Source organism: Cavia porcellus, unplaced genomic scaffold, assembly GCF_034190915.1.
Source record: "Cavia porcellus strain 051 isolate PalLab524CR breed Dunkin Hartley unplaced genomic scaffold, mCavPor4.1 scaffold_9, whole genome shotgun sequence".
In the NCBI taxonomy this organism is placed as follows: Eukaryota; Metazoa; Chordata; class Mammalia; order Rodentia; family Caviidae; genus Cavia; species Cavia porcellus.
The window spans coordinates 2,505,210-2,530,198 of record NW_026947492.1 but is presented as its reverse complement, the minus strand read 5'-3'; the positions used below and the strand labels follow the sequence as shown (position 1 = coordinate 2,530,198).

General features: G+C 41.5%; 2 long non-coding RNA genes across 2 annotated transcripts in view; one reads left to right on the top strand and one right to left on the bottom strand.

Annotated features, from left to right (window-relative positions):
* Positions 1–24,140, top strand: part of LOC134477518 (uncharacterized) — a 27,433-nt gene extending 3,293 nt beyond the window's left edge. Inside the window, exon 2 of the long non-coding RNA XR_010049542.1 lies at positions 23,510–24,140. This is a non-coding gene — a long non-coding RNA (uncharacterized LOC134477518). The remainder of the gene's footprint in view (positions 1–23,509) is intronic.
* Positions 10,828–24,989, bottom strand: LOC134477517 (uncharacterized). Its single transcript, XR_010049541.1, has 3 exons — positions 24,556–24,989; positions 20,064–20,137; positions 10,828–11,189 (listed from the first exon to the last, which is right to left on the bottom strand). It is a non-coding gene; the product is annotated as an uncharacterized LOC134477517 (long non-coding RNA).

Below are 24,989 nucleotides of genomic sequence, written 5' to 3'. Positions count from 1 at the left end.
CCAGGAGATCAGCAACTGTCAAGACCAGACCAGGCTGCAGTCTTTTAAACTAGAACTACACCTAACAGTGCTCTTCTCCAAAGACTCGTTGCACCTGAGAGTCTGTAGCCAAGAATAAACCTGGCCATCCACAGCGAACACAGGGATAAATAAAATACAAAAACTGTGAGTGACTATTTCATAGCTCACGATCCAATCAAGGCCCGTGTCTTGAGAAAAGATTTCTAGTAGGTTTTGCTTCGTGCATCAAGCTTTTGAAATATTTGGGACTGCAACTCTGTGAGTGTTAGACCTGCTTCATAACTAATGCCTTCGTGTTTTATCTCTTTCTTTGTCTTGCTTAATGCTCTTGGCCTCAAAAACTGCAAAGTCGGCTGATAAAGACAGTGGTGGCTGCTTTCCTCACCTGCCGCTTTCCCTGCTTGAAAACAAACGTTTTCCTGACGTGTTTATTTACTTCCCCCAACATTAAAAAGCACTTTAAGTGTGTTTTGAAAATAGGAGCGTCTGATTTTTAAGTCCAGTTGAAAGCCCTTGTGTTCAGACGAATCCAGTCCTTCCACCTGTCACGGAGTGTCTGGGCCTGTGACTTGGTTTCTTCCATCCTGTCTCATGCATGTCCTGTTGTTTTCACTGTTAGTCTTCTCTTAATGTTGGCCGCACTAATCCTCCCCTTTCCTTATTAAATGTAAGGATCTTACCCTCCTGCCTGGCTTTTCTGGGGTCACTCTCCCACCCTGTTCACACCTGGGGCACCACTTACTTCTCTGCCACTATGTAATGTGCGAAAAGGTGCCAGCCGTGGCCTCCACTACAGTGTTTTAGTCCTCACTGCCCTCATCCACTTTTATAATGTTTTTGCTTCTTTATACTAATTTATATAAAGCCTTAAGAAAGTTTTACTTCCTCCTCTATGTACTCCATCCTCTCCACAGTTTTGTGAGTTTCAGAAGCTTGTAGGTTTCCTCTGCATGATGTTCCTTCTTTGTGTATAAATATTTATTTTCTGATTTTCCATATATATAGGCACATGTACATGTGCACATGCCTGAGTATACGGTGTGTGGGGGAGAGACACAGAGAGACAGACAGAGAGACACACCCCCACCTAGGTGTTTTCTCCCACCTCTGTAATACTGGGTACTCTTCTGACTTGTGTTTTATTGTCTTAGAACCCTCTCCGAAGTGTTAATGAATATGCTTGCACACGCGCCTGTCTTTCACCCCCAGAGGTGAACTCGGCTCTCTCAGTGGGCGGGGCACTGAGGCTGGAGGCCTGAGTGTTTTACGTTCTTTGGTCATCTTCTGTCTCGTGCGTCAGTCTAATTTGTGTTGGTTCTAGTATGTAATGTAGTTATGTCTGGCAGCCTGAAAATATTTTTAGACTTGAATTTAAGAACTTTGCCAGGATATGTCAAAGTGTTTATTTTACTTTTTAAAATTTCCTCACTAAATCCTGTCTGAAATTCAAGGACTCAAGGAGCACTTTAAATTTGCAGAACTGAGTCTTTCTTCAAGCCAGGGAACGTTTCACCTTTTATTTCCTTAGTTAATGCATTTCTACATCTGTCTTTCCCTCCTGTGGAAGTCATATTATTGTTTCACTCTCAGCATCTGTCCTCCAAACTCCTAAAAACTGTGTTGTAATGTCAATTCCTTTGTATTTTTACTTTGTTTTGAAATCTTGTTTACTTGATCTTCCAGGCTTATATCCAGGCTCCAAAAGAGACTAACAGCCCTTCTAGTTCATTGTGGGACTATGAGAAGTTAAAATACACACACATACACACACACACACACACACACACATACACACACACACACACTCATGCACAGCAGTGACGAAATGCAACCAAATGGATTAGGAAGCTGGGGCAGAGAAAATTCATCTTCCAAGATCATACAACTAGTGTTGTACCTAAGATTTGAAGTCAGGCCACTTAGCTGTTAGAGTTCATAACCTTGACCACCCTTTTAGTGAAGACTATGCTTGCTGTTGAGCCTGTCAAACCAATTAAGGCACTAGGAAGATAATCACAGGGTAGGATTCTGGATGCACTGTGAGACTTGGGCCAAAATTCTGCTTATCACCTGACTTCTGTAAGTCCCCATTGGCCACACTGACATTTTGGATTCCCAGGAATGATCGTCCACTTAGAGCCAATTTTCAGTAGTTCAGAAAAGTTTTTCATTCCGTAGAGCACAGTCATCCTCGTAATCAGACACGTTCCACTTGGGGAAGGGTGGGTGGAGGATTCATGGCACTGTGGCATCATGTCCCTCCTCAAAGGGATCTACAACATTTTGCTATGGTGTCCTTTACATTTAAGTAAAGAAAAGAATTCCAACTTTGTGGAAATTAGACGTGAAATTCTTGACTTGAGCAAGTGGAAATACAGACACTATTGACTGAAAGGGAAAATTGCCAGTTATCCAAACCTGAGTGGTAGGTGGCGCAGAGATCAATTTAGGGCATTTTAATTTTGAGACATCTTTTGAGCAACCTCAAGGTGTTGGTGTGTAGATGGTTGCAGAAATGAACCAGGATTTCTGGACATGTAGATCTGGCAGATACCAACATACATAGTACTTAAATGCAACCTGTCCTCAGAGAGAGTTTGTGTGGGAACTGAGGAGTTTTACGGGACAGACCATGGAGAAAAGAATAGATAAACTAGCAATGCAGACAGCTCACGTGTCATAACAAACTCCAGACGGAGAGGTATTTCCAAAACTGAATGCGATCAACTGTATCAAATACTGCCAATACGTTAAGTCACATGAGAACTGAAAAGTGACCCCCGAATTTCATAATGCGGAGCCCATCAACGACCTTGGAAAAGCAGTGTGAGGACGAGATGTGATGAAAGCGTGATTATAGTGTGGTAACGAAACTGGGGAGGAAATTTAGAGACGGCAAGTAGGGAAATCTTTCAAGAAGTTTTGCACAATGAAGAGAATGCAGTGTTCAAAAAGAGCATTTTAATAAATGATAAAGATCAGGCTACATTTGTATATCACTGGAACTGACCCAACCAAGAGATGGGGAAACTCTAGAACAGAGAAGGCAATATTTCTAGAGAAATTTCTAAGCTGTTTAATTATGCATGTGAATCAAACCACAAGCTCTAAACCATAGAGCTTGATTAGTTTATCACCCTTTATTTTATCGTATTGCCTTCAGACGTAGTTGATCCTCACTGCTAAATCTTTGTTAGAAAAATAGGTCTTTATGGACCTTCCTGGGGGGGAAGCTCCATTCTTAGTCTTATGTTTGTTATTGATGCAAATGAACTTCACACGGTGACTCATGAGAAAGCCCTCTGAGAACACCATCAGCCAGGGCTCCAGCCAGGGAGATGGGGCGAGGAGAGGGAGACGGCTAAATTCTAGGAACTAGAGAACATTTGTTTCCATTCTTCATGAGACATCAGCAGCATCGCCCGCCTTCATGCAGTTTGTCTTGCCCTGATACACTTACGTGCATTTCACTAAGAGACACCCGAGTTTGTATCTTCCATTTAAAATGCTGCAAGAGAACATAATCTAGACTTCAGCATACTGTCCAAGATCCCTATGACTTGACACCTGCTTACCTCTCAAATCGCCTTTCGTCCTAAGCTCCTTCCATACCTAGTGGCCTACAAGTGCCTCATAACTGGCACAGCCAAGGTGCCGTGGTGTGACATGCCTCTGAGTCAGTCGTACCGTTTGGATCACGCATGGACCCCAAAGCTTGTGCCCATTTTGGAACCATCATAAGGTAAAGAAACTTGAAGAGGTGAAGCCTAATAACCCTACTGGTCATATGTGAGTGTGCCCTTGAAAGGGACAGTGGGACCTAGGTCTTATCTTCTGTCCTTTGTGTCCTGACCAAGAAGTGAACGGCTTCTCTCTACGACACACTGCCTGATGGGATGCGATAGGTCACAGACAAAAGAACCCGGACCAAGATGAGCATGGACTGAAATTCCCAAAATGGCAAGTCACAATAAACTTTTCCCCTGTAAGATAATTATCTCAGGTGTTATGTTACAGAAATGGAGAGGCATTGGTCTCACGTCGTGCCTGGGCCATCCTTTCTCTCTGTCACCCTATTCCAGACCTCCTTAAAGACAGAGCTCACGTCAGGAAGTCAGTCATTCTGACACCCGTGTTACCTCAGCCGCCACCATCTTCTTCTGGCATTTGTACATGCCTGTCAGCGCTGCACGTGGACTATAAGCTCTGTGGAAATAGACACAGTGTACTATGCGTCATTTCATTACCAAATGTGACTCATGGTTGGAGCTCACACACGTGTTGTCTGACTGACTCACTGAATGTGTGGAAGAATTTGTTTTACTTGCTGGAAAAATGCAAGGAGTTTGAGAATGCTTGACATTTCTTACCATTAGCGTTGGCAGAGGCTACTCATCATGTCCTGTGTACTGTGGCTTCGGATTCACTACATGGTAACTTAGATTGATGTACGCAAATGCTTTCAAACTCTTAAGAAAAATGCACTCTGGGAGAACATAGTCAATTTGTTACCTAAAATCCATTCTTAGGTCATCACAGGGGAAGTGAATGGACCCCAGAAAAATTAGAAATACTTAGTGAAAAGTTGATTACAGAAAGCTTATTGAATGATTACTTATAAAATTTAGTATCTGTAAGAGAGTTTCACTGACATAAATGCCAATGACATAAGGTACAATTAAGCATTTACTATAGCAAATAAAGTGCCTCCAAGATACTGACTCTGAATCATATACAAAGAGGATACGTGTCGCTCAGAAACACACGGGCGTGACAGGCGGGACTCACTGGTCAGAGCCACACACTTTTGTCTTTACCATGTATTTTCAAGTCCTGCCGCACAAAGGTGAATAGACTACATCTCTTCTTCCTGGACCCCCAGATCTTCTTCAGTCCTCTGATTTTTGTTTTTCAGCCATCTCTGTTTTTACTATTTTTTTCATAAAGTCTTCAGTGGTCTTCTGATGAAAAAATCCATGGTCCCAGCCTACTAGAATCTCTGGAATATTTAATATATGAGCAAATAGCTATTTATTTACCACCTAACAAGTGTCAGCATTTGGCCCTGACTGGATAAGTAGTAATAAAAAAAGCAAAGCCTCGTGTCTCCCAAGGAGACCCACCGCAAAAACAAATCATAAAACAAACAGACACACAAACAAAAACAACTGAACAATAATCCTGACCATAGGTGGTTTATCATGTAGCAGATAAATAGGTATTGGGGCTGGGGATTTAGCTCAGCAGCACAAGCGCCTGCCTTGCAAGCCTGCGGTCCTGAGTTCGATCCCCAGTACCAATTTAAAAAAATAGGTATTAAATAAATAAGCACAAATAAGCATTTAATTAAAAGTAGTGACCAGGTGCTATAAAAAAAGAGCGGTGTCCTGAGAATAGTAACAGTGAACTCGAACGGAGGAGACCGGAAGAGAAAGTCCAAAAGGGGCGGGGGCCAGAAAGAAAAGAAAAAAGAAATAAAGAAAAATCCAAATGAAGAAGGTAAACTTGGAAATCAAAGATAACTTGGAAATTATACTTGATTGGACAACGTGAGTATGAACTTTGTTTGATCAGCGGCAGATAAAGACTAACTTACAGCACTTTTGGTCATACGGAGGTGATTCAGAAGAAGAGAAAGTTACTTAGTCATTCATACAAGGAGTGTGAAATTTATTTTGTATCCTGGCAGCAAACAGAGAAAAGATCTTGGCTTCCTGCTCAAGACACTGATTCTGCTAAATTTCATTCGACACACATGACGGACACTCACTAAAACCTTCTGATGCATAACGGTGCTTTCCAGATCTTTAGTGGTACACAAACACGAGTGTCTTCAGGTCTCAGGAACGCAGAAGATGACACTGGTGCCTGGAAGATGCTTTATAATTTATGGTTGCAGACAATCAGTGTGAAAGAGAAACTGATAGTGTTTTTTTTCCAGAAATGAAACTCTGTTTTGTGGTTTGCACATGTGATTAAAACAAGACCAGTGAAGGGGACTCATCACCCCTGTTTGGGCTTTCCTGGATCTCAGGCCTTTTCATTCCTTATATAGAAATAAAACAATCCAAAGGCTTCCCAGGGATTCTGATGTGCAGCTATGTTTGAGAATGTCTCAGCAGGCCTTATTTGCCTTCGGTTTCTTTTTACACTTTAGACAATTTTTTCTATGAAAATTAAACAATTAAGAATCATTAAAAAACTAAGCTGATCACTTTTTTAAAAATTAGTGTAGGCGCAGTCATCACGTTCCTTGTGTGGACTGTACGTGGACACAGCACGTCTCAATCGCTTTTTCATTCCTTTGTCCTCCTGCTTCGCACCTCCTCTGGGTCCCCTCTCCACAGGAGAGAGATCTATCTCCTTGCTTCCTATTATCTCTTTTATTTTATTCTTTGTTTATAATTAGAATATCTCAAATGATCATTTTTATTGTAACATAAAAAGAGGAGCTCAGGAAATCTCCGTCAGCAGTGACGGTGATCTTACCGTTCTGATTCCATCAGCCCACATCGCGGGCATGGTGAGTGCTCAGTAACCCCGACGCCACGGCTGGCTGTGGCTGGAGAATTCGGAATTTATAACTAAGGGGACGTAGTGTCTACAACACAGTCCGCATCTAATGTTCTTACTGATGGAACACATGTTCCGATGAGCGTTTCCTAAATAGACTCCTGGGAGCCATGTCGTTTTACCCAATCTCCCCTCATTGTGTCCTCCTTTTCCTCTAGCAGGTGTTTATGTAGATTCATAATCGATAATCAGAAACCCTTGAAGCCAGATGTGATTTGGAATTACAGATGTCTCAGACCTCAGAAAGGATACAATCTGCATTCCGTGTTTTAGATACCTCCCTTAGAGAGCATGTTTGGAAGAACATGCTGTAATGAAACAAAGTCTTTGTATTTCTACAGGAAACTCAAGACTGCTCCATAAAATGTGTTGAATGAACACTGTAAGTGGCCTCACACTTGCTTGGTTCAGGTTTTGTCACAGAGTGGGTTGCTGGAAACTTCGTAACGAGAAGCCTTTAGAATTTTAAAGCTGTTTGCATATTGGCTTGTGGATGCAGTATGGAGGGCTTTCTTTTTATTTAAAGAAAAAGAAAAAAAGGTAGAAATAATACCAAATTCCAAAAAAATATTAGCACTAAGAAATCACTAGTTGAGAAATTACATATTGTCCTCTTAGAAATTGTTGTTCAAGTTATTAAACCAAAGCATGAAAAGTGAACAATGAGAGTGAAAACCGTTCTGTTCAAGGATCCAACAAAAACTTAGTAAATGATCATCTATCTTACACACTTACACATATATGTACTTTCCTTCTCTTTCATTTTTACAATATCGATTATACATTTTAGATATCACTCTTTATTTTTATTATTTTTTTACACTAGAGGCAATGTGATATTTACTAATGTGAGTCTTGTTTATTTCACTTATGAGAATAGTCTCCAGTTGCCTCCATTTACCTATAAACACCTCAAGATCATCCTTTTTATAGCTGAGTAATATTCCATTGTATAGAAATGCCTCATCTTTTTCGTCCGCTCTGCGGTTGATGGGCATTTTGGTTGTTTCCAAGCTCTGGCGATTACAAATTGTGCTGCTATGAACATGGGTGCACATATATATCACTGTGGTATGATGTTTGCAGTTCTTCTAGGAAAATAGCTAAAAGGGGATAGCTGGATCAAATGCTAGTTTTTGAGGCATCTGCACACTGATTTCCATGGTGGTCTTACACACCAGTCTACGCTCCCACCAACAGTGGAGCAGGGCTCTTTCTTGCCCACAGTCCTACCAGCATTTGTTGTTGGTGGATTTCTCGATGTAGTCGTTCTTCCTTTGTTAACTGAGAGATTTTTTGCTGTGATTTCCTCCACAGCCTCATGGCTTGTTTCCTTTCCTCCCTTGCTCTGCTGCAGAGGTTGCAGGTGATGTCTTCCAGTGTCTTCTGTGCAGGGGTCTCCTGTGTGTGCTCTGGATGGCTTGGAGGTCTGAGATGGCCTTTTGCCTTTTGTCTTTTCCAGCTTTTGGTTCACATTTTGGTCTTCTCAATCTTGCCAGTCTGGCCTGTCCACTGTGTGAATTGTAGTCAGTGTCCTACTGTGTGTCTGGCTTTCAGCGAGTTACTGTGGGCCCCACAGGGTGAGGGAGGGACCAGTCTCTGAAGTCCTCCTGCTGGGCTAGCGGGCTGAGCTCTGGATTCTTTTTGGGCTAACTAGCCTCAGGGTACTGATGGGAACCAGCTCTTAGCTTGTTTTTGCTGTTTCGGAACTTTCCAGGCCTCCAGACCAGCTGTGACCTGAGCCAGGGTACTTCTGTGTTACTGTGGGTCTTGAAGGCCAGGTGGGTTCCAGCGGGTAGGAGGAGGCCTCACTGGCACTCTTGTAGGCCCGCCTTGGGTCCTCTGGGTGGAGGCGGAGCTCGCCCTTGTGGTGGGAAGGAGTTGCCGAGGCTCCTGCAGGTCTGCGGGGGTCCTCTGGGTGGGCAGAGGGTTCACCGAGACTTTCACTGGCCTGCCAAGGTCTGCCAGGTGGGTGAAGTTCTCACCCAGACGCTCGCTGGCCTGCTGAGGTCTGTCAGTCCAGGGAGGGGTTGTTGAGACTGCTGCCTGCCTGCCAAGGTCCTTCGGGTCGGGGGAGAGCTCCTGGACCCACTTTTCTATGATATATAATTATATTCTTTTCAGATATAAAACTGGTTATAATTTGCTTCTCTGCAACTTTGCATGAGAGAAATATCCATTTCTTAGAGGCTAGTCCAACTTCAGGCCAACTTACCCTATTGAGCAGAAAAAGAAATCACAGGAAATAATACTAATTCAACTCCACAGTTGCCAATAATAGAAAACTTAACAGCATAAATTCAGATCCGTATGCTTCTATGGTCATTAACCAAGAATGGTCTATTTAAATACTAGTATCCAGAGAAGGTATGATTTTTGCCTACAAATTTATTTATTACTATGTATTTTCTTTCTTCCATCAGACTACCATTGTCCCAACATTAATTCTAAATTTTACGTCTGTTTGTTTCAATAATCCTGAGAAACAATAATAGAATGCTTGCATACTTTTTTTTTTTTTTGCCATGAAATGATACGTGGCTGGTAATGTCATCCACCTTATTTCCAATTCCTCTAAGCCAGTTAGGGTTAGGTTGCAGCAAAGGCCACCTACAAGCAAAGAAGGGATGAAATCTTCAATCTCTTTTGAAATCAAGAGGTCACTCTTTTATGTCCCATTTCTTCTCACTCTGTAAACAGCTCTCATTGATGTGCTTTGGGGAGGGCTCCTCACTGAATATGGTGTCTGCTGTGCCAGTGGTGACGAATGTCTCATGAAACAGACACGTCCACCTGTATTGTTTGTTTATAGTTCTTGGGTGTGCAGGCTTTCTGTCTCTCTCTGTTTCTAGGTCTTTGGTTTGTGAGAGGGCTTGCACCTCAGAAGTGTTGCTGGGGCCAGTTTTCTTGTCCTAAATCTGGCATCTTTTTCCTGCTAAGCTAAATGGTGTCTGTTCATCCAAAGTGTGTATCTGAGCACCTGTCACAGGGATCTAGGACAAGGAAACACACTCAGGCATCAGTGGAAAGTGTGTGTGATTGACAGGACTGTGCAGCTATACAATTCTTAATTTTTGTTTACATTTCATCTGTTAACTTAATGGTATGAGTATATATAGTATTGATTCAACTAATAGAGACACCCTAGGGTTGAAAATACTTCTTCACTGATGAAGAGTTTCCAAATGATTATTGTATTTCAAAAGATACTCACCACGTTTTGCCCATATTTCCAACCCTAGCATGTCTTGTTTGGATGCACCACTGTCTTCGTTTAGTAGGTGTTTTTGGTCCTGGATTCCTCATTCAAAAAAAAAAATGAGCAGATAATAGAAGCTTTTGAACCACATTTTCATGAAGATGGCAATGAAGTGTAAGAACATTTGATGCTGATTTAATTCATTTTGCCCTGGGAACACACAGTGACCTGAATAATAAATACACTTTAAATTGGAAAGTCACTGTTTCAGTGTGAGTTATAATGTTAAAACTACATCTTGCATTTCTGCTGATGGGTAAGAAGATCTTTATCAGGTCAATGCGACTGAATCATGTTAATGTATCTTGCTTTTTTAAGAGAAATAAAATATTTAAAATAATTTTAAGGGTTTGAATCTTATTTTAGAAATGATGAGACTGCATTCCAGGAGCTATAAATCTAGGAGTTTCATAGTAAACAAAAGACAAGCGAATAGTGGAGTAGTTAACATTTACATAGGCCATTTTCCAGAAAAGCTCATTGCTTTGGAGCTCAGCACGTTTTCACGTAAGGTTAGTGCTAACAGAAATGTGGCTTTCTCAGGCTAGTGATACACATGCAGTTGTGGGGCACAACCTCTGTGCACCCAGGGGTTGGTTCAGTCATGGATTTAGAAACTGGTAGATAGGTCCTTTGCAGGCACTAGTCTCTGCTGTGAGGGCAGGCTGGAGCATGAACACTGCAGGTACGTTCCGGTGATAGCCCTGGGCTCCCAGCCTTTCGGTTTATTTGGGGCTGATTAATACCCACAAAGCCACGTTCCTCTGACTTCTTGCATGCTTATTGAATCTGTGTAATGCTTTTCAGTTTCCTCACAACCACCGCGCACCATATCCCTCCAGGACTCCTGACAACTGTGTAATAGATCTGCCTTACATCTACTCTTTCCTGATGTGTTTTCATAATGTAATCACACTGGTCTTTTATTTTATTTTTTAATTTTTATTTTATTGGTATATGTTTATAGTACTTAGTGATTACACTTTGTAGGGATACCAATATATATATGCAAGGACACAGTTATATAAATTGTAAAGGCACAGTTATAGAATAGCAAACTTATAGACATGTTATATCAAGTTAAAAATCGTATGGTAGCCTCTGCTCTGCTCCTGCTGCTTGTCACATACACCCGGCTAACTTCAGTCAGCCTTGACTGTCGGGGTGCAGCTGCTTTCTTCTGCTCGTGCACTGGGCCAATTTGCTGTTCCAACTTGCTTCAAGGACTTTGTTGAGGATGAAGTAACCCAGGCAAGGACACTTTTCACTTTGCCCGCTCCACTTAGCCCCTCTCCTCTCCTCTCCTCTCCTCTCCAGGATATGACAGCAGCACTTCCTGTTAAGTAAATATATTTGGAGTGAACTTGATGACAATATGTGACTTAATTCATGTAACAACCCGCCATCTTCCTGTGCTTCCTGTTTGTAAACTGTATTCAAACTGGACCAAAGCTGGCTCCTGCCTGGCGATTTGACCCTGCTGTAGTCCCCCAGCCCATGGACATAAAATCTATACAGTTTCCTTCCAGATTCCCTGAGGCAAAGAGTCTTTCATCCGGTTTGATACTGATTTTTCTGCAGCAATTTCTCTTGGGAAGTTGGTACGTAGACGCAGGACATCATAATTCTGTTTCTCAGCTTTTGCTCCCTCCCCCTTTTCCCTCCATCTCTCGGTCCCCTTCACTTGTGCAAAGGATCAAGCTCCTTATTTCTTGTTATGTTTTATTTTGCTCTTTATTTATATTTTATGTTTTTTACATAAGAGAATCAATGAGGGTCTGATTTATTTCACTGAATACTATAGTCTCTTTAAGAGGTCCTTTTGAAAGGAAATCATAGCTATATTGAAATCTGCCAGTGATTTCTTATTGTCCTGACAATAATCCTAGATCCATAATGAGGTCTCTAAGGCTGTTGTAATATGGTCTTTCTCCACTTCTCCAACCTCATATTGGGCAATTCTGCATACCAATCTTACTTCTGCTGCCAGACTTTTGGGTGCTGGAATCTCCTTCTAGAAATATTTTCTGGTTTTTTCCTGTTCTGGACAAATAATTGGTCAAGACAAGTGCAAATGTAGTGAAGCTTTACATTTATTAAAGGTTGGAAAAGAAAAGTGTTCTGCAGAACAACGTGGAGCCAAGAAAAAAATAGCTCCCCACGGGACAGTGAGCTACTCTGAGAGGGAACACCAGCTACGAGCTCCTGTTGTATTTTCTACTTACTACTCAGGCTGCTGTTGGGTTTAGAACATCCCACGGGAAGCCTGCTGGGGTTCTTGGGAGAAGTCCACGTGCAGGGTGTTGAGAACGGTTCCGTGCATGTGTCCTGGGATTTTGTAATTGAAAGGTCACGCCTGCTTCCTCAGCCACCCTGACACGCCCTAACCTCCAGCCTCACTTCCATTCTAGTGTGCACCATCCAGGTGTATGTTTGTGTATTCAGTGATTGCATTTCTCCCAGAGCCTTCAGGCATGATGTTTCCATTTCCTGAACACTTTTCCCTCGGTTCTTTGCCTGGTGTGTTCTCAGAGGGCCAGAGTAAAAACTCCTCATCACACAATGCTTATGGAGGCCTTTAATAGACTGATTAAAACAACTAGACTCATTTTCCCTGGTAGTCTTCAGCATGCCCTAAACACACGGCCATTGTTCAATGTTTCATAAAATGTCATTTTGCAGATGTTTATAAGTTTCTTAGAGCTAATGTTTTCTTTCATTGTAGCTCAAATTATAATCCAAATATGAATTACATCTTGATAATTCTTACCAGAGTAAAGAAGCTAATCAGTATATTTAAGCTCTATGAAATGTTATTGTTAAGTGAGCAAATCACTCTCCCAAACAAGTGGCTATAACGAAAAGAAGACTATTTATTGACATTTCAACAAGCAGTAATAAAACAACTAATACAAATTAGATGCTATTGAGAGGTCATTGATGGCAGTCTGTAGGGCACAACTAGTCCAAACGTTTTGTTCAGCCCATACAGTATTAAAAACAATTTTTGAGACAGTATTTAAAAATTGAGTGAATAAAAGTAATTAAGACTTGCAGATTTTCCTAACACTTGGGAAGCTCTGATGATCTGAGGTTTGTATTTTTCCACTCTGTTAACCATCAGCTCAAGTCGAATGGAGGGTAGAGTTTGGTTTTGGCCTGTTAAGCTGCAGATTGCTGAGACCTACCCTAGGACATTTCTCATGCAGCAAGTGTGGGATGGGCCCCAAATCTGCGTTTCTGTCAAGTTCCCAGAGTGACACTGATGCTGCTCCCCAAGAATCTACACCTGAGACCTTGAGAATCTCCGAGTTTGGAAACGTGCCTCCCAGCTCACCACATTTCTGTTTCTTCCTGATCCTTCTCATCTGCGTATCCAGTGTGATTTATTTGCATGCTTCTATTATTACTTCTGGTATATAGAGAAATAATTTTCCCTCTGTGTCTCTCCTGAAAGTAAGGAAAAAGCCACCGAGGAATATTTCAACCTCTTTACTTGGGGAACATTCGGTGTCCTTCACTCGTGTGCATTTTCTACATTGCTCTGGAACCTTCTGAGTTTGGAGCACAGTTCTGTGGAACTTTTCACAGCAAAAGAGTAAAGTTGAGCTATGGAATTTTGACTTTCAGGCCAGAGTTTTAGACCCTGACTGCTGCTTCACAGCTCTGTGGCCCTGGGAAGCTTCTCATGTGTCATTACTCATCTTTAACAAAGACTTTAAGGACACCTATCCAATTGGGTTATTGTAGGGTTAAAAAGCTGAGTGGGATGTGCCTAATACACAGTAAGTGCTCAAGAACCTTTTCTATCAGTGTTATCATTGATATTTTAATGTTACTGGAATTTCAGGGGAAAAAGTCTGGCTCTGGGGGCCTCCAATATTCCAGGCCACTCATCCCGTAACTCCAGTCATAAAATGAGCACCGGCGGAGGACAAGAAATCCTCATGGTGGTGCTGAGAAGCACGAAGCGGTTCAAGATCTTTCTTTAGGGTCTTATAAAAAGTGAGAACAAAGGTAGGGTCGAGGGTTTGCATAGCTTGAAAATACGGAATTCTGGTCAACATGAGATAGAACCAAGTAGATGAGATGGAATATGTATGTGGAATATAATTTTTGAACTTGTGCTTATAGTGTCTTGATGATGTAGGTAAAGATGTCTCTTACTGTACACATGTGGAGCCCAGAAATCCCTGGAGTGGAGACAAAGATCTGAGAGCCACTAGCTAGCATGGTTGTTAAAAGTTCCCATAGTAGTTGGCATGTCACAAGAGTAGAGTTTTTAATGGGAGGAAAGGCTAGCATGCAAGGAGCACTCATATTTTTTTAAAAAGAAGAAAAAAGAGCTTACAAGATGACTGAGAAGGAAAGGTCAGGAAAGCAGGACAAAGTCAGAAGAGTGTGGCACTTCCTGGGACGAAGAAACTCCTGAACAGGGAGGATTCAGCCATATTTGGAAGCTGGCCTTTGATGGTGACACTAACACTGATGCATGATTTTTTTTTTTAGCAGTCTTAGCTATCAAAGTATAGAAGAGGAAAAGGAATGGTCTAGCAATGAGACGTTTGCAGATATGCTAAAAGAGAAGAACAAGGACAATGGGAAATCAGCTGTGAAGGAGATTAAATTTAAAGTAATATGATGTTGAGTGAGTAATCAAATTTTGGTTGTCCTGAGACTCCTGAGAGGAACAGTTGCAACAAATACAAAATCTAGCACAATGAAAAACTAAATAGGGATTCATGCACACTCATAGTTCAATAAATTAAGGGTTGAGTAAAATACAAACCAAGAGGAGTTCCTTATGATGTGAACCTAGATCTACACTCCAAGCATCCCCTTTTCACTCCAAGCATCTCTTTTTCCTAATGTGTCAATAAATATTTAGCACTGTTTCTTTTCCAAGAAGATGTTTTTAAAGAGCAAACTGTTGTACCTGTATTTGTCTATCAGGGCATAAGATAACCACACATAAGTCTAATGATATTCACACATAAAAAATAATTTTCAACTTTTGTAGTTGGCTTTTAATTTTCTAATACTATTATCCTTAGAGCTACCACTTATAGCACTTTTAAGTGTGTTAGTTACCAGTGGTTTGTATGCATAGTAGGTCTATGCCAGCAGCACGGCCCTGGAGGACTGGAGGTTCCTCTTATCCTGCTGTGTCACTTAGGCAGGGAATCTAAAAGGTAATGAGCCAAACTGCCTAGACAGTGCACAAAGCCACCTTTCCTTGGCGTACTAGCACGTCCCCAGGGGAAGCACTCAGAAGGAGGAACCACCCTGGACCCCCGGCTTTTCTGATTGTCTCGTCTTCATTCTCGTTGCTTTCCTCTGACCTCAGAGAACCCTGTTTAGGCAGATAGCCGGGGAGATGAATGCCCTTTGAATTGTGCTCCCACACATGCGTTTTGCTGCACACCACCCACCATTCTAAGTTCCACCTTTTAAACATTCGGACAAAAGTGCTCATGGGCCATTTCTGCTTTCTCCGCCGTGTTGCTTCCCTGAGGCAGCTAGCTGAGGATCGCCTCTGTGCCCAGAAAAGGGAAAGATCAGTTGATAAATGTGCTACAGTAACCACTCTACCACATCCGCATTAGACTCTTTATTCTTGGGCGACAGAATTAGAAAAGTGGTATGATGTGAAAGGAGTCATCTCAGACCAGAGGTCCAGCCTGGTAGGAGGCCGGGAGATGGCTGGGAGCCTGCGCATTAAGGTGCAGTCTCGTCTTTTGCTCTTTCTCCATGAGGTGGACCGTTCTGTGTAGTCACAAGCTGTTGCCATGATGTGCTGCTTTTCTGAAAGCACAAAAACTGCAGGACCAACCAAGTACAGGCTCACAGCTCCAAAGCTATAAACAAACCATTTCTCTCTATAAGCTGATTATCTCAGGTATTTTCTGTAGTAATGGAAGACTGACCAACACAGACATGCTATGCTGGATTTTGCATATACCCTTCTTTCCATCTAGTTTGTAAACGCTTTGAATTCTACAGTATGTGACTGACTACAAGGCTCTGACTAGCTAGTATCAGTAAAACTTATGATAATGGGTTCTGTAAACTTTCAGAGACCGCCCACGATACCTTAATGCTCCTGACCCCAAGGTGAGAGACTGAGTGTCACCAATGACTGAAATACGATGTTGAATCATGAACAGAGAGTTGAGAGTTGATCAGACCTAGCCAGGCAGAGATGTGAAAGGTTCAGCATTTCAAGAGAAGAAATATAGTCAGGTTGCCATCAGATAATAGTTTTCAGTTTGGGTCAATATTATTTCTAAAGCGTCTCAAAGCTAGAAGTCCAGGGCTCTTTTATCTCGATGTCTGACATCTGTTACTACCTTCTTCAAAAACTGCCCACAAAATCTTTTCCATCCTTGACAGCACAAACCTACTAGCTTCATTTATCGATGGCAAAGTTTTAGAACCTCTGACTTTACATTTTTGATAAAGGTGACCACACATTTAGCACACAGAAGTCTGGGGCACACTTAAGACCAGGAATGCGCCTCTAGGACACTGCTCCAGGAGGGAGATGGAGAACAGAGGCTCAGTTTAAAAAGTCTCTGCTTGTGACGCTTGAATTGGAGCTGCTTTTTAGAATCCCACCTAAAAATGGCGCAAGCTCCGTTTGTAGCAATTCTGACCTGAATGGAGGTGACCGGTGAGTCCTTCGTAGGCTGTTATGATCAGTATGAAGGACGTTTCATTCTTGGAACACTATTATATAGGACTGATGTTTATCTCCCAGACATGAGCTGAAGAGATAGTTACCAGTATTACTCCTTATAATCATGCACTCAAGAGGTACAGCAAACGCCTTTACATTTGTAAATCCAGAGCGAGGTCCTTCCCTCACACCCACCAAATTGATAGATAATGCTGATATTTAAATCTGACTCTGAAAGCCTCGAAAGACTGCAGCATCTATTTTCAGATTTCTATTTTACAAAAATGTCCTACCTTTTATGTTGTATTTTTTAAACCAATTCAATCAGAAAAGAACTTTGATATTGTAAATACCTACGCATCAGTTCCTCTACTAAATTAATCAAAATATTTAGGCATCTTCACAGAAGCTTCTCATATGCATAAAACAAGGCAATAGTTATTTACTTCCTGGGACTATAATGTGTTTCAAGAAATCTCTCTTTGACTTGTACAATAGGAATAAAAGCTGGTTTCACCGAACTGTTGTCAAAATAATGAATGTTTTGAAAACACCCGGAGTGGAAGCTTGCCCAGCACTCTCCTTCAGGCTCTGCAGACTATCTCCCCCACCGAGTTCTCAAAGGAAGGCAACTTCTTCACCCTCTCCTGTGCTTCCTGCGGAGCTGGGCCCATCGCCAGTGCGAACAGAAAATGGCTAAACTGTTAACAGGTTAACAGCCAACATGATGTTCTCAGCATCTCTCAAAGTTATGTAGGAAACCAGCGAGCTGAGCAGCAGCCAGAGAGCACGCGTGGGAGTTCACTAAGGCTTACGGTTACACATGCTGACATCTTTAAACTGGCTTGAATTTCCTAGGGACCCTGCGTGGAGTTGGACCAGAAGTTTGCTGGGTTTGAGTGGGACAGGAGCGCTGGAGAAAGCTGGGTCTCATTAAAGATGTGCTACATCTATTTCCCTCAGGCACATTGGCCCTGCAATGATGACTTCAGGCAACATGGAAAGAGCTGTGAATCTAAAAAATGTCACACATGTTAATCCTTTTAATACATTAAGAATGCTACCCGGTATTAGCATTCATATTGCTTTCTTTTGGATCATTTATATGCCTTTTAAAAATTCTACTGGTAACCTGGTAAGTTAATTCTAATTCTAGGGAGGTAAATTAATCTATATCCCATCCTACCCACTAGACTGAAGAGGAAGAAACAAAAACAAAAACACCCCAACCAAACAAGCAAATACCAACAACAACAGCAACAAAAAACCAACCACCAAAACCAAAAATGCCCCAGGAATTATGAGTAAATGTCTGTGACAATTTGGGTGTTGGGGAAACTTCTGATCATTAGTGACTACAGGCATAACCTCTTGACTGTCTACACTAATGTGGTGCAAGAGGATTCAGAGCTGTGTTGAAAGGTGCAGGCACAGGCAAGGGAATTTGGAAAACACAGAAGTGCTTATTAGCTTTCTGTGTCTGTGACCTTTAAGTAGCATGATATAAAAAGAACTCAGCATTGTAAAAATCATGTGTTTCAGTAACAGGGAAAATAGAATATAAACATATAATCTTTATTATAATAAATATATAAATACACATAGACTATGAGTACAGATAGTTGTGAATATAATCTGTCTGAAACGCATTTAGGGTTTACAATCTTTATTGTTTGCCATCTCATTCAGAAATGTGTAATAGAGCCTGTTATGGTTTGTATCTGGAAGTTCCCTTAAAGCCTCCTCTGCTCGTAGAAGCTGAGTGGATAATAAGGCCGTGATACTCATTTGGGGATTAGTCCACTGACGAGTTTAGACCTAAATGTGATCTTGGAAGGTGAAGCCTGGTAGAGAAGGGGACCAGCAGGGGTGTGGCCGGGAAGGGTCCCTCCTCCTCCCTCCTCCCTTCATGGTCTTCCCACTTCCTGATGCCCTGTCCTGAGCCTTCTCTCTTCTGCCTTGCTTTGGAGCCAGCTGAGCCTTTGGACTGAAACCTCCGCAAACTGTGAGGTAAAATAAATCCTTCCCTCCTTACACTGATAGATGTCAGGTATTGTGTCTCACTGATGAGGCAGTAACTAAGACACGTGTTACCAGATATTGATGTGGATTAATCTCAAGAAAATGGAAATGAGTTAGAGGGTGAAACCTGGAGAATGAAACGGAGTAGAGACTTGGAAGAGAGATGCGTGTACTTAGCACAGCATCATCTGGATGGCTTGGTAACAGACCAGAAGCGATGGGCAATGCAGTAGCAGGAGAGCCCACCCGAGGATGAGGCAATGCCAGTCTCGGCATCTGAGTGTTTCAAGTGACACTGAAGGATCAAACCAGTGCTGTGTGATAGAAATGTATAGTTTAGAAGCTTCTAGTAGCTACTTATAAAATAAAAAGAAGCAAGTGTAGCAGATCCCATCGATTTTATATTTTATTGAATCTAATGTACACTTAAGACCTTGTACCAACACAGGGCATTATATCCCTGTGAAATATGCAGCAGCCACGTGTTGTTACGGCTCTGGACAGCACAGAAATCAGCCTGGCTTTGGCACCGGGGAAGCTAGCAGGGCAGAGGAGGCCTGCAGCACGGCCGCATGAGATGGCTGCTGAGACTCACGGAACAGAAAATCAAGGCAATTCAGTTAAAAGCTTTTATCTCACTTCTGATCACAGCTACAAAAACTAAAATATCACTGAGATACTGCTTATGTGTCAAAGTAACCAAGGTTGTCCTGTTTTCTAGTTGATTGAAATATGCTAAATCGCATACGGTACTGGTGGCAGTGTAAACTTTTGGAAAACAACTTTATAGTTCATATCAAGAGCTTTGTATTTTTTTAACTTCTAAGACTATCTCAAGAAGAAATAATAACAAAGTAATAACATTACAAAGATAAACCAAAATTTAGGAAAATTTTGTGTAGCAATATTATTAATATCATTATTAAAAGAATAAAAATAGAAGTACTCCCAAACTTAGAGAAATCTAAATTAAAATAGAAATACATCCACAGAATGGATGTATTTACTAAAGTGTTTTTTAAGGAATATATAATGACATGAGAAAACACATGTCTTAATCTGCTGTTACCTCAATAAAGCTGTGTAAGCATACACAAAATCTGGGTTGTATATGATTTTAAAAATTTGTTTTTCATGCATATGTTTGCTGGTTAGCTAGAGTATAGCTCTGCTTTCACTTGCAGGACTGGGTATGCTGTCTGTATAGATATATGATGCGGTTACACTCCAGTAAATTCTTCATAAGTTGAAAATGTAGGGCTGGGGATTTAGTTCCGCAGCATAATCACCTGCCTGGCAAGCGCGAGGTTGTGAGTTCAATCCCCAGTATCAAAACAAACAAAACAAAACCCCAAAAAACAAAAAACAAAGAAAATGCATTTAATACACCTAATGCTTAATGTACCAGTACCAGTACTAGTCATTTGCAGTACTGTACGTTAACATACATGGAGCTAACTGGGAGCTGAAGCTTGCTGGTACTGCTCAGCATTGGAGAGGGCATCTTACCACATATCTGAAGCCCAGGGAAAGATCGACTTGAAGGCATATTTCCAGAGTATGCACTGCTTCTATAAGACAATCTAAATGAAAAGAAATAATCAAGTCGGACCATCTTAAATTGAGGGCCGTCTGTATGCATTTGCAGTCCAGGTTTAAGGGACATCTGCTGCAAAGGTTAGGTCCTTCCATGGCAGACTCTGTCATGCAGAGGGGCAATAAGGCCCCACAGGCCTGGACACGCACATGCTGACGTCACGTCTTCTGTGTTCTCATTGGCCAGAGCAAGTCACGTGGCACTGCCTCACCCAAGAGGTGAGAAACTGCCCTAGACCTGCTGTATGAATGTGCAAGAATTTGTTGTGCATGATCGACAGAAATAAAGAGCTGGCACCAATCTAGCATGGCCTGGTCTCCATCATAATTATTCAGACCCCTCCAACCTTCAGATCCTCACCTGCACTCCAGGGTCCTCAAATATCTTATTCTCTGATAGCACTTGGAAATTTAGATTTCATGTCAACTCCAAATATACTCGCTCAAGCTGGGTATGGTGATGCATGCCTGAGGTCCCAGCTCTCCTGAGGCTGAGGCAGGAGGATTGCTGTGAGTTTGAGACCATCCTGTGCTCAAGGGCAGCCTGCACTGCATAGTAAGACCCTGCCTCAAAAAGACAAACAAAACAAAACAAAACAAAACATAGCCCCCCAAAAAACCAAATATGCTTTCTCTCTCTATGAGGACCTTTAAACAAATCCCCATCTCAAGACCTGACATACTGTGATGAACCTACATCACCTTACTGTTTTCCCCAGTATTAGGACTGGACACAAGGCCTTATGTCTGCTGGGTGAGTGTTCTACCACCGTGCTACATTGTCACCCCTTTGTAAAATCTCATTTTGAGATAAGCTTTGGCTAAACCGTGTGAGAAGATCTTAGACCTGGTTTCTTCCTGTTTCAGCCTCCGAATACTGGGATTATGGGCAGGCACCACTGTGCCTACGTCACCTTGCCGTGTTAGGGCATCTGATTAGTAACCTTAATTATCTCTTCTACCTTCATCCCCCTTCGCCACATAAAGTCACAGGGGTTAAGACACAGACATCTTTGGGAGGCTGTTATTCTGCCCAAGACAGCCACAAAATAGCTGTTCTGACCACATACATCTGTAAGTAATATTTCCTTCTTGGAGTTTGACAATGTCCATCCGTCCTGTAAAGACTCAGCTCTTGGAGTAAAGAAGCCTTCTATTTAACTGCACCCAGCCTAAGGCCTCATTCCATTGTTACCTGTACATTTCAGAAAGCTGAATAAATGTCAGAGAAAAAGAAAGCACTGGTTTCTTCCCTGAAGGAATTGAAAGAAAGCTTTTTATTTTTTCAAACGTGAATTGCAAATTAATACTGAATTTATTAGTACTGAGGGAACGCAGGGCAGAAGAGTGAGAGAAAACCTCTCTAGAAGCCAGCAGGACCTATTACAAGGCAGCCGGAGCCCAGCAGCAGGCTGGGAATCTGTGCACCCTCGGTCCGCCTTCCCCTGGAGAGGTGGTGGCTCCTGAATAATGTTTTAAATTTGAGGTCATTTTCTTAGTCTCTGTGACTCTCTCTCTTATGTACATTGGGGTTAACATTTTCCTTTTCATCTAGTACCCTTAAGGAGTTTTAAATAATGTGAACATGCTCTTTGGCATCCACATAGAGTTGGTAAGACATAGTGCCAAATGTTAGGTGGTAATGAAGACTAGCTCACCAATATTTCATTACATATGTGACTTTTCCATTACCTACTACATAAATCCTGGTGACCACATCCGGTATTATCCCCATAGCACAGCAGTGTCTTTTATCTTTGGGTATCTCATGTTGAAACCAAGAAATACAAACAAGAGAAAGCGGATACTTATTTTTAAATTTCTCAGAAAGCATTTGTTTTCTGTGGAAAGCATAATGAATGCTTACAATAAAGAAGCCTTGGCAGGTCCCTCTAGCTGCAAGATTATTCGTGCGGCAATTATGTTATTGATGTCAGTCTGTTTTTGTGATAACTATTCTGAACCCACTCAACAAAGCATGGTGTAATGCTCATAGTATTCCTCTGGCCCTCTCTTGCTAAGATATCTATTCACTTTCTTGATTAGAGAAAGTCAAGGAATATAGACAGATTAGATAGTGATCAGTCAAATCTAACGAACTGGAACTTGTAATTTTAAAGTGAAGAATCACAAAAGAGTGAAATTGTTAGCTACTTTGATTTACATTCTAGATGATAATACATATCACAGTACAAACAGTCTCCAAGCCAGTCCCTGAATCATGCATACACGCAAAGGATGAGTTCTGGTCATTGTATACTTAGCCAAGAACAACAGGGTGTCCTGGGTATGAGCTTACATTTGGTTTGGGATTTCTTTAGGAATTCAAGTAACTATGCATATTCCAAATGAGTATTATTATTTAAGTTCTAAAGGTTCTTACTGGTTTTTATAGATGAGTAACATAGTAATGTATTTCAGTTTAAAAATAGTTATTATGGGGGGCGGGCTGGGGAATAGCTCAAGGTTAGCTTGGCGGGCATGAGGCTCTGGATTCAGCCTCCAGGACCGAACTCCTCACCTCCAGAAAAGCATAAGTGTGGTTGTTTTACCTGGGCAAAAAAGTTGAAAAAGTTGTTAAAAGTTGTGCTCGCTGATCTGACTGAAGTTGAATCTTGTTCTTGTCTTGCTGTATCAAGCTTCGTTAGGATCTTATATTAGGCGATGCATCACCGATGAAGTCTATTTGAAGTCCTCTCTGTACGCAGCTGGTGTGCAAAATCCTGCGAACACCTACTTATTACGTGAAAGGTGCTTTATTCCCTCAACAGCAAGATGTTTTCCTCTCGTTTTCATTTGGTCTTGTCCATAGTATTTGGGCAAATAATTTGAATGTGTATAAAGAAAAGTTTAGCTGAAGCTGGTGACAGCAAGAAAATTGTAGCCTGCGCTATAAAGATATATAATCACCTAAAATAAAATTTAAAAATACGCATAGAAGTCAGATCAAAGAACTACGGCTAGAGACAAGTAATGAGAGAAAATGTGTGAGGGGCCTCAGCCTGAGAATATTCGGTTGAATCCAGGTCTGCCTGGAAAATGACTATTGTTCTCTGAATTGGACTGTTCAGAGAAAAGACTTTAAAAATTCACTAACCTCTGTTAATTTTAGAACAGAGAGGAGCAGTGTAGCTGATCATCTGAAAATATCAGATGACACAGTGTAAATCTATTTTTAGCTCTGTAACACCACCATGGGACTTTACTGTAGAATCCAACGTCTTTTGTTAGAGATGCCACAGCCAGTCACGACTGGCTAGCACTGCAGAAAACCGAAAATCACTTCAGAGAGAATTACTGTGGCAAGTAGAGAGTCGAGGGAATGGGACAGGCACTGATGGCTGCTTGGTTTGTTCCAGGAACGGAGAATGATGTAAAATTTTAAACCCGAAGCAGTATCATCTATGGAACTCAGCGGTTTCCACCATCAGTTACTGCGGAAGAAAGCAAGTCTTGATTTTGAATGTTCACACGTCTTGGAGATATGGAGCCTTACTTGGCTGGGTTAACAGCCAGCTCTGAGAGCCTGAGATGACTGCTCCTCCATTTCTCAGTCATTTCTTCTCAGTAGAATGCAAACTGTAAGAGGCGCCCTTTGAAGCCTGTTCAAGGATCCAGTCTTTAAGGATGATTATATAACTCTTAAGCCTATTAGGCATAACTATGGAACCCTTTCCCTTTTTATTTTTTAAATTTTACAGAAAGAAGCTTTAATTAGAATGTTAGAGGGAAGACAGGAAAGGATTCCAGTTTAGGTACCCAGAAGGAAAGCACGCTGATACAGGGGCTCTAACCAGCACACTTAAAAAGGCAAGAGGCCAGTTTTTGAGGATTACCTAATGGGTTGGGATCTGGTTGATCATTAGCTTAGTCTTGATATCATAATTCTGCATTGTTATGGGGGAAGAGACGGTTTAATTCCCAGCACAGGACTGTCTCTTTCTGTTGTGGTCTCTGTCGTGTGCAATGTTAATTAAAGAGATTGACTCACCTTTCTCTTTTTTTGTTGGGTCTTTTCCTGGTTTTGGAATCAGGGCAATGCCTGTCTTCATGAATGAGTTCGGGAGTATTATTTCCCTTTCAATGTTTTTGTTCAGTGTGTTTCTTGTACACAGAATATCACTGCATTTTGTTTTTTGGTCCATTCTGCTGCATCTTTGAATGGAAAATGGGGAACGTTCACACTGCTCGCTAAACAGCAAAACCTTGGTTGGCAAGCACAGTTCATTCTGGAGATATGCTTGTATTCTGAGGCCTTTGTATATCAAAGTGAGTTTTCCCATAAAATAATGGGAATTCAGATCAGTTGTTCCATAAATATTCATATAAAATGATTATAATACTGTAACATAAAATAACAAAGAAAATACAGACCATAAAGAAAAACAAATTAACCTACACTTACCTTCTTCTAGAACCTTTGTGAAGACCAGAGCGGAGGGTTACTGTAGAGGATGAGTGTCACTGTCGCTCGTGGGATCGCTGCTACTGGCTCCCTGCAATCTTTTTCTTTTCATGCACTTTAATAAGGAACCTATTCAGCGACACTTGCTTTTGCTTCCTTTTGAGGATTTTGCAGAAACTGACACTGTATTATCATTAAATTTATCACTTGCACTCTATACCCTTATTCTGGTAGTATTTTTTTTTTTTTTACCAAATTTTGCACTGTTTCCCACATTTTATATACATTTTACCTAATCTGAAGTGAGGAATTCCTCCCCCTTTTTCTCCTCCTCCTCTGCAGAGAAGAGATGTCCATCCCCTCTTGCTCTTGGGCGACAATCACCCACCACGGGAGGGAAGAAGGAGAGGGAGGAGGGCAGAGGTGTGGAGAGG